At 31.5% G+C, this 12,119-nt stretch overlaps 1 long non-coding RNA gene and 1 pseudogene across 3 annotated transcripts in view; one reads left to right on the top strand and one right to left on the bottom strand.

Annotated features, from left to right (window-relative positions):
* Positions 1-605: 605 nt before the first annotated feature.
* The window catches only part of LOC143243178 (histone-lysine N-methyltransferase SETMAR pseudogene), a 46,970-nt pseudogene continuing 35,456 nt past the window's right edge, over positions 606-12,119 (bottom strand). Inside the window, exon 2 of one of the 2 annotated variants that reach the window (XR_013024137.1) lies at positions 606-724. The product of XR_013024137.1 is annotated as a histone-lysine N-methyltransferase SETMAR pseudogene, transcript variant X4 (transcript). Of the gene's footprint in view, positions 725-5,621; positions 9,031-12,119 lie in introns of those variants that run through there. The other variant, XR_013024138.1, reaches the window with a different exon arrangement.
* Positions 1,053-7,306, top strand: LOC143243183 (uncharacterized). The gene is made up of 3 exons (XR_013024149.1): positions 1,053-1,158; positions 5,027-5,122; positions 6,685-7,306. It is a non-coding gene; the product is annotated as an uncharacterized LOC143243183 (long non-coding RNA).

The raw sequence follows: 12,119 nt of genomic DNA, 5'->3' as shown, positions 1-12,119 counted from the left end.
CTGGGACATTGATCTTTTTGTGCATAGAATATTTATGTCAGTGAAAATTATTCCAAACATTTGTGAAATTGAAAACATGGCTTGGACAGTTGATGTTTTATTGATACATATAATATATTTTATTAAATAATTAAAAATACACCAAAATAGTTTCTGAATACTATCTTTATTTATTTTGCAAATTAAGCTCTTAACATTAATACTGTGTACTCATTTGTCAATTTAAAGCACAATTATAATCATATTGTTAAAATGGTAACCTTCATGACAGTGTGAATTCTGCTTTCCTGGCCCTTGAAACCCAAAAGAAAGTCTTTATAAAGTTCTGGAATTTGTTCTGCCAAGTTTTATCCATTGATAAAACTCATAATTCTTCATCCTCTGTTGTTTCCATTCTTATCCCTTCTTCTTTCTTATATTTGTCTAAGGCAATGTCAAACCTTTTAGGCAAAGTTACTGTCAAAAGGATTTATCACCCTCTCCCAAGATTTTATTTTCATCTGTTTCTCATATCCCGTAGCACTGGGGGATTTGGTCATCATTCTGTCCCATGTTTCTAGACCTTCCTGAGTTTATAGTGATGAGTTTTTTCACTTTCAATGTTCTTTTTGTTTGAAACTTTGGATGACCAAGATTGATGTTTCTTCATATTCCCATTTTTGCAGCATTCATATTTTGTTGTTAGTTGAGTTAAGAAAGTTGAAAATGACAGCAGGTAGAGTTACTAGTTTTGTCACAAATATAAATGGGAAGTAATTATAAACATCTGAAAATAAGTTGTCTAATAAAAAAATTATAATTACTGTTATAAGGTAAAAACCTGTCAAGTAATGTAGAATTGAGAAAAATAAAGACAGCTGTATGTTTCACAAGTATTTGCAAAAAAAAAACCCAAAAAAAACTTGTCTTTGCTTTTGTCAATTCTGTAATTATGGAGTTTCTCCAAACATTAATAGTTTCAGTTCTTAATCATATATTAGTGATATGTTACTTCTTTTACACATGTATACAAAATTTGACTTGCCAAAGATTTTTGTACTAGCTATGGAAACATTTATTTAGTTATAGGCAGGTTATTAATTAATTATTGTGTTTTCTTTTTTTGAACATAGGGTGTATTCATTCATCTGTAAATCTGTTACTTTTGGTGGTTAAAAGGTGTGTATAAATTTGATATATAATGTTTAGTAATTATTTGTATACTCTAGTTCTTACTAACAGATAAATAATTGTTTGAATTTATAATATTTAATATTTGTAATGAATGACAAGGGGTATATATACTTTCACACTAACAACAAACTAATTTGCTATAAAATTACATCAAGGTGCAGGAACATAAATTTAGCCAAAACCAGTTTATCAAATGTAAAGTGTGTAAGACAGAAAACATGTGAGCAGTGATACATCTGAATTTCAGTTTGTATTGAACAAACAACTGTGGGTAGTTTGCTACAAGACTGCTACAAGTATATATTTGGTGCATTAACATGTCTTAAGAAGCTCTGTTATGTTTTAAATAACAATATAATTTCTAAGTTCTTGTTAGCTTACTGCCTTAAGGAAGTTTAACTGTTTTATTATAATTGCACAAAGTTGTTTTTTAGTAAAAGGATTTCAGTTTTTGTCATAAGTATTTGATGGCATGACAAGTGGTGAATATCAGTACGTAGATATAATATACTTTAAACTTGATGTTATTTCTTGAAACTTTGTAATAGAAAAAAAATAGTTGAAAAATCATTTGTTTTTCTTTAATTCATTCATAAAATCTAAATGGAAAATTGAAAAATGTGCCCATAAGAAAGAAAGAAACATATCAGGAATTTAAAATTTACTGAAAATACTATATCTTTCTTTTTCTCAAAATTAAGTTTTGTCAACTCTTAGTTTAGTTCAGCAACACTTTCACAATTAGCTTTTTTTCTCTGTTCAGAAGTCTGAAACAATATATGATACTAGGATGTATTTTATTAGAATAAGATATTTATGTTTGTTTATATACTAAGAAATAAAATTTTGATCACTCTAAAATATTATTAGAAATAAAAATGAATCATGAAGCAAGGTGCTTAAGTTTAACTCTTTCAACCTGGCTATTGTTTACTATGGATGATGGAGAGTTTGTTATACCTGTTACTATGGCATGAAAACTTAGCCAATAATCTATATCTTAATAGTATGTAAGTTTTAAGTTCTAATTCTGTAAGGAAATATGTTTTGAAATATCCTGAATTCCCCAAGTGTTACACAGTAACATATTTTCTCTTTTTATGTAAAAGTCTATGGTTGGTCGTGGCTTAGTGGTTTGTGTAACACCAGTTAATGGCAGTTACGAAACAATGTTTCTTCAGACTTTGGGAACATAGTTGCACTCTAAGAATCATGGTCTCTACTTGGTCTTATATCAATAGACCATTAGTAGATACTGTGTATTAGCTGTCTTCTGTCATGTAAAAGTTAGGGACAGATAGTTTAGATAACCTCTGTTTAGCTTTCAAAAAATATATGAAATAAAAAATAAAATGAATAAGCAATGTCTATTAAAACCCTTTTACAACTTTAGTTAAAGGTAGGAAACCAGTTGAGTCTTAATAAAAGTTGTGTTTTCAGATTTTAAAAAAATGTCACCATTCTAGCTACTTGAGTTTTTAGAGATCATAGTCATTAATAAATGTATATGTATGTATCTTGTTGTACATAGTTAATTCTCTTGACTCAGTTGCAGTATTCATGCTGACATGTAGTTTACAGATTTAATACCATTCTTATCATGTTGGCCAGTTGTTAATGAATTCACTAGTTACATCCTGTTATCACAAAATCTGCTCCATACCTTTGCTTTGTAGGTTTATTACAAGAGTATCAGTTGAAAAGAATAACCTGAAACTTTGCTGTTGACCAGCTGCTTTCCTCTTTATCTGTCAGTTTCAAAATTAGGGACATATATATTTGCTGTGCTTGAAAATGTTTAAGACTGGAACAACAATTTTTTTAATCTCCTCATCAAGACTTGAATTCTAAGTTTGATCTCAGTTTTTTGCAAATGTTAAATGCTTTTTTCTGACTTTGTCCTATAGGTAATATAGTTTAATTTTTTTTGTTGGAACAAATGTTAAACAGCTTTTATTAAATTCAGGTACTCCAATTTATAAATTGTACTCCTTTCCAGGCCAATTCAATTGAACAAAATTAAAATAAGGTAGCTGCTGTAGGATTTTAAAAATCATACCCTTAACTGTATGTAAGAAAAATTAATTGTTAGTTTTTACATACAAATGTTATCAGTGTTTGTTATTATTACCTGTTGTAACGTTTGTTATCAGTCACCTGTTGTAACATTTGTTATCAGTCACCTGTTGTAACATTTGTTATTAGTCACCTGTTGTAACGTTTGTTAGTATTACCTGTTGTAACATTTGTTATCAGTCACCTGTTGTAACATTTGTTATCAGTCACCTGTTGTAACGTTTGTTATCAGTCACCTGTTGTAACGTTTGTTATCAGTCACCTGTTGTAACATTTGTTATCAGTCACCTGTTGTAACGTTTGTTATCAGTCACCTGTTGTAACATTTGTTATCAGTCACCTGTTGTAACATTTGTTATTAGTCACCTGTTGTAACTAGATAATTTTAAAAATAATTATTATGTTGTGTAAATACTATTTATGTATTAATAATATTGAATAATTTTATAGTTGTTTCTGTTACAACTATCAGACAATAGAGCTTACCTACCACAAGTTTTGGAGAATCACTCATCTTCTGTGTAAAGACAATGTAATATTAACTACAATATTAATGATATTTGTGGTTAATTGTTTTCTGGGAAGGTTGTAGGCTCACAAGTAATATGATGGATAAATAGTTTAGAAAAATGTATTAAAAGGGTACATGTGGTTCATGGACACTTAGTAATTAGAGGATTAAAAATTATCATTTTTCTTAAATTATCCTTTCATTTATTTCACCTTATGGATAGGCCATTTGGCATAGTTTGTATTAAGATATGACAAACAGTGCAACAATATGATAATTCTGAGCTTTCTTAATATATCTTCACAATGCTTGGCAAAATTTTGTTAAAGATTACAAATAATTTGCAAACCGAAAATAATATTATTTTAATTAAAGGTTCTTTATTTTTGTATTCTAGTTATTTGCACTCAGATTTTGAATATTTTGAGTGTTATCATCAACATATTGTGCAATGAAATATTAAAATTAAAATTAGAAAAAATATACATACATTTTAACTTTTCATCAAAGGATGTTATATTCTTAATAGTAAGTTTTTACTTTGTCACAAAATTTAATATTTTGATGTTTTAGAATCCAAAGAAATTTATTTCTCTTTCCTTCCAGTGTCTCCTAAGTAGCTTGAACAAAGACTGTGTAAACAGAACAATTAATCTAGCTTCTCTCTGTGTACTTGCTATATCTAACTCACAGCTAGAAAATCTAACAGTTAAAACTTTGTGAAATTGTTCATCAAACTGAATTTTAAGATTTCTCCTTTAAGGGTTGTTTTTAAATAAAGAAATTAAAACATAGATAATATAAAACTTTGGACTAGAATGTAAACTGTAATACTAACTTCATTGATAATAAGATTGCTTTATTAATTTTGGAATATTAGAACATAAATTCTTATGATGTGCACAGTATAAGGGTGCCTGTAATTATAAGGTTAAAGTGTTTTTATATATTTATATTTAAGATACACAAATTTCTGTAAAACTTTATGCTTCTGTTATGTAACAAAGGTTTGTGTTGGAGGCAGAAGATGTGATTTCTCATGACAGGTTAAGTCAGCTAAGTTTTAATATGCAGACACTAGTCTTTGTTAACATTCTTGTTAAAATGTTCAAGAACATATGCTGTGTGTACCACGTTTCACATTTACAATTCTATCAGCTTATGTTTTCATATGTGGTATAATTTGCTTTTAGGGGTGGGTGTATATATGCATAAATTTACACACACTACTATTTATATTTATAAGCAACACATTATTTTTAATAGGTTCAAAAACCATATGATTCAGATCTGTGGGTTGATTTTAAGCTGGATGGTCAGAGTTTATCACTTTAGTGTGCAGACCTTAATTGGGATGAAGATGTGAGTTTTTTTGTGTAAAGTATTAATTTTTTAGTGTGAATTTCTTTAGTTTAATATAACAATCATGCAGTTTTACTAAGTGCATTATAAGTGTAAATGTGTGAATTCCTTTGTTATAAATATCTATTTGGATCTATGAATTTAATTTTGAATAAAAATCACACCAGCCAACTTGTTTTTATTTTCACTTTCTAAAGTCTAATAAAAGGTTTTGGTGTACTTATTACTAACTGCTTGGACATTCTGAGTTTAAATTTCCTCTCAAGTGATTCAACAACACATTTGGAAAAGGGAAAACAAATATTGAGAGCTTTTTTCATGTATACTTTTGTCACCCTATGATCTATTGAAGACTGCACTTGTTTTAATAAGTTCTAAATTGTTCAAGCATTTTTGTAGGTTTGTTCACTCATGTAGTTTTGTCAATGAATGCTTATTCTCAGTTTCTTGTAAGTACAAGATGAGTGAACTTTAAAGATAGTAGAAATTATTTTCCTAATTCAGTCACAAATTTGTTTACTGTCTGTGAAGTATACATATTTCATTACATTATTTACATAGAAGCACCATTCCTGTGTACTGGATAAAGGGACAGTATATAAAAACACACACACATTTATACAATAAAATATTGTTAAGTTCTATTGAAAAGTCCTCACTAGTGTGTAATAAGATACTCATCATATGATTAAAACTTTATTTTTAATTACAGACATATCAATTATACTTTGTAGTTATTGTTTAGTATACATTATAATTTCAAGTTTAACATCTCTCCTTGTATTATGTTGTACTAATGATTTAAAGCTGGAGACAGTCTACATGTTACCTACAAATACATGAATGAACACATGGAATTTAACTAGGAGTAGATATCACTTAAATAATCTAGCTGAGTCCTTGTATCCAGTTATACAATGAGAATAACAACTACCCCATATTTCTTGAAAAGTTTAAATAAAAATTCTCAACTCTAGATTATGGAGCTTTTATTAAAGAAAGCCTCTAATAACATCAACCCCTTCATATTTAACCATTAACAGTTTCTCATTGTTTTATTTGGTTGCTATTATTATTTTAAAAGATGCAATATTTGTACTTATCTTTGATCCTTTCTTTATAATATCTTCTCTTGAAAATATTGAATCTGTGTATGTATTATGTTTATTGTACCTATCATTATATTGTTACACTTAATAATGTTTATTTTTAAGTTAATCAGAATATTGTGATCCAACTGTTTCAGGTTTTAATGTTGGTGTTGGAGTTTTAAGGCAATACTGTAATGAAAGATGTATTTTGATATTACTGTGTTTTTAATATTTATTATAAAATTTTATTTCTGCTTGTTGAATCAGATGCAAAAACTTGATTTGTTTTGAAGCTGTTGACTAAATGTCCAGTATATCTTTGTTTTTTATAGAAACTAGAACATAAACTATTGGTATATATATCTTTATGACTCATAACACACATTTGTCATGTATTGTAAAACTTATTACATTGTTGATGTACCCATGAAATAAAATATCTCTAATATTAAAATTAATCTTTTATATTAGGTGTCTAACTCTCAGAGCTTATGGGAAACTATCATGTTGGAGAAAAACAATGTTGTTTGCTGTAGAACTGCTTGTAAGTGTATCCTTTCAATATTAATTATATTAAAATTTTCCTAATGCTCAAAACTCCTTATGAACAACCACATTTAGGTTAACACATGTATCTAGTATTTTTACCTAAATATAATTTATATGTAAATTTGTATGCTCATTTAATAGGACCAATGCATTCCCAAGTGAGAACACAAGTTAAAATAGTTACTAAATTTGCTTTGAGCACAACATGAGTTACTGAGAGAATATTTGCTATCATACACAAAACTGCTATTTCGCTCACATTTCAGTCTATCAGATTTACATGCCACTAGCCTTGTGCTAAATCCTATCTAAAGTTGTGTGTTTAATGTGGACCATGAAGGTGCATGATGACATCATGAAACAATAGTTCTCCAACAAAAGGAGGGCAACACAACATACATGTGCAGTAAATTCCCCTATATGCTTGCACTCGTGATAACTTCATTCATTTCCTCAGCAGACCTGTTAAAACTTTTTTGAGTTGAATTGGATGAGATTTTTATTTCTTTAGGAAACATTGATTTGCTTTTTTTTGGTTGTTGTTGTTGTTACAAAAGCTTTTTGTCCTGAATTTTCAAGGAATAATTACTTCAAATATGTCTTGTATGGGTGATGTGTTATGCACACAAGTTTTATTTATACTTTGTTTATTATGGAATAGATTACTACCATTGTACAGCATTTTGTGGGGAAGCTTGTTTATTGTGGAGGAGGTTGCTACCATTGTACAACATTTTGTGGAATCCATCATGCATCATATTGATTTCATTCTCTTCAACCTGTGTGTTGTGATCATCATGTTCTTTGCTCAATGATTATAATCCTTGTGATTATTTAATGCTTTCTACCTCACCTGACAGTAGGGTTCATGCTGATTCCTCTTTTTGAATAGCTTTGCATATGTTCCCACATGCCTTGACCTTCACACTTCCATGTCCTAACTTACAACTGTTTGTTCTTTCCCTTTTTTAGATTATCTGTTTTTTGAGATCTGTATCTGCTTAGAGAGTGAACCCTTCTCCTCTGTTTAGCTCTTTAGTTCCCAGTTTTTGCAATTTCTTTTTCTGCACCCTTCTATGGTATTTTTCCTTTCTATACTTTATGTCTGAGGTACTTCATTGTGCTTCAGAATGATTTTTAGAGATTTATTCCCCTCTTTTGACCATGATGACCTGTACCCTGTTTGATTCATGATGATGAGAAAACCCACTTGTAGAGAAAAATATATATGTTAAAATGGCTGGTATGGGTTGAGAAAATTCTATGTAGAGGAGCGAACAACATAGAGTTTTCTCAACCCATACCAGCCATTTTTACATATATATTGTACCCTACTTACTTAGTTCTACTGTTGAGACCTGTTTGGTCAGGATACACTCTTTACCATTGCATGACTACCTACTTCTTATCCTTTTTTTGACCTGATGTCTTTAGTGGTGTTCTTAATTCACTGGAGTCCATGGGCCAAAGTAGCTTGGCATCAGCCTTATTTACTTTCTCTGATTTCTCATCTTTCACAGCCTTGCTGTTCCTTGACAGGCTCAGTCTATTCTAATATATTTGTTTCACCTCTAAAACTTTCCCCTTCTTCCTGTCCTCCCACTACTCAGTGTCAGATTTGTTGCATTTCTTGTCAGCAACTATCCTGTTTGGTCATGCCCAATAGACACACATCTGTTTGTCACTCTTCTGCACTTACATGTTAATTCTACAAGTTCTCATCCACCTTCTTTCTTTCCACTTCATTTTTTCTCTTCTCATTTTATTTTCTACTCCTTCAGACCCACAATCTATCTTTGTTTTCAAGGATGTAATAAAAGATCATGTGGCCAAAGATACTGTCAAGGAAGTATAAAACTTTTTTTGGGTTTTACTTTTGTCTCTTTGTGCTCCTTAAGAAGACCATGGGCTGGTGTCCAGTAACACCTATTGTCCTTCAACTGATCTTTGGCTGTTCCATACTTTTAGATAGAAGATTTCTTTTCTCTCCATTGGCCATTTTCACCTGAACTGTGGATGACCACATCCTGATTGCTCCATCCTCTAGACATTTGATACAGTTTGTTCATCACAATTGTGTTTTTCGATTTTATGCTCTTCCCTTCAGCACAATTCTTGCTCCTCATATGTTAAATTGAATGAGGAAGACCCTCACATGCAACCTTTACAGCATGGAACTGAGATTCCATTTCTACATTGAAGAGTAGCTCCTCTTAATCCATTTCCAGCTGGGGTAACACAGTGAAAAGATCTGTATTCAACCTTCACCTATCACATAAAGAATATACACTAAAATACTTCATTTTAGTTTTCTACCTCAACTTTTGTTATTAACAACACCAGTATCACATACCATGTTCTACAAAAATAGAAAGCCTAACCACAATGTTTTGCATAGAATATTCTTAGCCAACTACAACTTTGATCTCCAGTATTATGAGCTATTAGGGGATTATTACCATTACTACTGAAGAGAGTATGATTGCTTGCATTTTTATAGGTGTTGCACTTTAAATTTATTACATAACAACCAACTACAGTTTAAACTACAGTGCAGTTCATTTTCATATAATTATTTCCAAAACTTTAGACTGTAAAAATATTATCATTACTACCAAACAAAGGTAAAGAAAGATCACTGTTTGTATTCTGAAGACTCACATAAAGACTAGCTAATTTTTAGCTTGCTATTAAAATTACAGCAATTGCACTCCACAATTTGCAAGCAAAGGAGAAAACGCTAAGCTCGGCTGAGATGGTAGTTGAAGAAGACACCAAGGTATTCTAAATAGTAGCCTCCTGTAAATGAAGAAAGGTGTTAAAAGAAAGGTGTCTTATGTGTGATGGAGAATAGCATATTGCTGTATTCCATTAGGATCTCACTTGTGTGTGATGGAGAATAGCATATTGCTGTATTCCATTAGGATCTCACTTGTGTGTGATAGAGAATAGCATATTGCTGTATTCCATTGGGATCTCAATTGTGTGTGACAGAGAACAGCATATTGCTGTATTCCATTGGGATCTCACTTGTGTGTGACAGAGAATAGCATATTGCTGTATTCCATTGGGATCTCAATTGTGTGTGACAGAGAACAGCATATTGCTGTATTCCATAAGGATCTCACTTGTATGTGATAGAGAATAGCATATTGCTGTTTTCCATTAGTATTTCACTTGTGTGTGATAGAAAATAGCATATTGCTGTATTACATTATGATCTCACTTGTGTGTGATAGAGAATAGCATATTGCTGTATTACATTATGATCTCACTTGTGTGTGATAGAGAATAGTATTTTGCTGTATTCCATTGGGATCTCACAATTGTGTGTGATAGAGAATAGCATATTGCTGTATTCCATTAGGATCTCACTTGTGTGTGATAGAGAATAGCATATTGCTGTATTCCATTAGATCTCACTTGTGTGTGATAGAGAATAACATATTGCTGTATTCCATTAGGATATCACTTGTGTGTGATAGAGAATAGCATATTGCTGTATTCCATTAGGATCTCACTTGTGTGTGATAGAGAATAGCATATTGCTGTATTCCATTAGGATCTCACTTGTGTGTGATAGAGAATAACATATTGCTGTATTCCATTAGGATATCACTTGTGTGTGATAGAGAATAGCATATTGCTGTATTCCATTAGGATCTCACTTGTGTGTGACAGAGAATAGCATATTGCTGTATTCCATTGGGATCTCACTTGTGTGTGACAGAGAATAGCATATTGCTGTATTCCATTGGGATCTCAATTGTGTGTGACAGAGAATAGCATATTGCTGTATTCCATTAGGATCTCACTTGTGTGTGATAGAAAATAGCATATTGCTGTATTACATTATGATCTCACTTGTGTGTGATAGAGAATAGTATTTTGCTGTATTCCATTAGGATCTCACTTGTGTGTGATGGAGAATGACATATTGCTGTATTCCATTAGGATCTCACTTGTGTGTGATAGAGAATAGCATATTGCTGTATTCCATTGGGATCTCAATTGTGTGTGACAGAGAACAGCATATTGCTGTATTCCATTGTGATCTCACTTGTGTGTGACAGAGAATAGCATATTGCTGTATTCCATTGGGATCTCAATTGTGTGTGACAGAGAACAGCATATTGCTGTATTCCATAAGGATCTCACTTGTATGTGATAGAGAATAGCATATTGCTGTTTTCCATTAGTATTTCACTTGTGTGTGATAGAAAATAGCATATTGCTGTATTCCATTGGGATCTCACTTGTGTGTGACAGAGAATAGCATATTGCTGTATTCCATTGGGATCTCAATTGTGTGTGACAGAGAATAGCATATTGCTGTATTACATTATGATCTCACTTGTGTGTGATAGAGAATAGTATTTTGCTGTATTCCATTGGGATCTCACAATTGTGTGTGATAGAGAATAGCATATTGCTGTATTCCATTAGGATCTCACTTGTGTGTGATAGAGAATAGCATATTGCTGTATTCCATTAGGATCTCACTTGTGTGTGATAGAGAATAACATATTGCTGTATTCCATTAGGATATCACTTGTGTGTGATAGAGAATAGCATATTGCTGTATTCCATTAGGATCTCACTTGTGTGTGATAGAGAATAGCATATTGCTGTATTCCATTAGGATCTCACTTGTGTGTGATAGAGAATAACATATTGCTGTATTCCATTAGGATATCACTTGTGTGTGATAGAGAATAGCATATTGCTGTATTCCATTAGGATCTCACTTGTGTGTGACAGAGAATAGCATATTGCTGTATTCCATTGGGATCTCACTTGTGTGTGACAGAGAATAGCATATTGCTGTATTCCATTGGGATCTCAATTGTGTGTGACAGAGAATAGCATATTGCTGTATTCCATTAGGATCTCACTTGTGTGTGATAGAAAATAGCATATTGCTGTATTACATTATGATCTCACTTGTGTGTGATAGAGAATAGTATTTTGCTGTATTCCATTAGGATCTCACTTGTGTGTGATGGAGAATGACATATTGCTGTATTCCATTAGGATCTCACTTGTGTGTGATAGAGAATAGCATATTGCTGTATTCCATTGGGATCTCAATTGTGTGTGACAGAGAACAGCATATTGCTGTATTCCATTGGGATCTCACTTGTGTGTGACAGAGAATAGCATTTTGCTGTATTCCATTGGGATCTCAATTGTGTGTGACAGAGAACAGCATATTGCTGTATTCCATAAGGATCTCACTTGTATGTGATAGAGAATAGCATATTGCTGTTTTCCATTAGTATTTCACTTGTGTGTGATAGAAAATAGCATATTGCTGTATTACATTATGATCTCACTTGTGTGTGATAGAGAATAGC

This window comes from Tachypleus tridentatus, unplaced genomic scaffold (genome assembly GCF_004210375.1).
Source record: "Tachypleus tridentatus isolate NWPU-2018 unplaced genomic scaffold, ASM421037v1 Hic_cluster_2, whole genome shotgun sequence".
Classification (NCBI taxonomy): domain Eukaryota; kingdom Metazoa; phylum Arthropoda; class Merostomata; order Xiphosura; family Limulidae; genus Tachypleus; species Tachypleus tridentatus.
The sequence above is the reverse complement of the archived record's forward strand: the minus strand, read 5'-3'. Positions and strand labels throughout refer to the sequence as shown.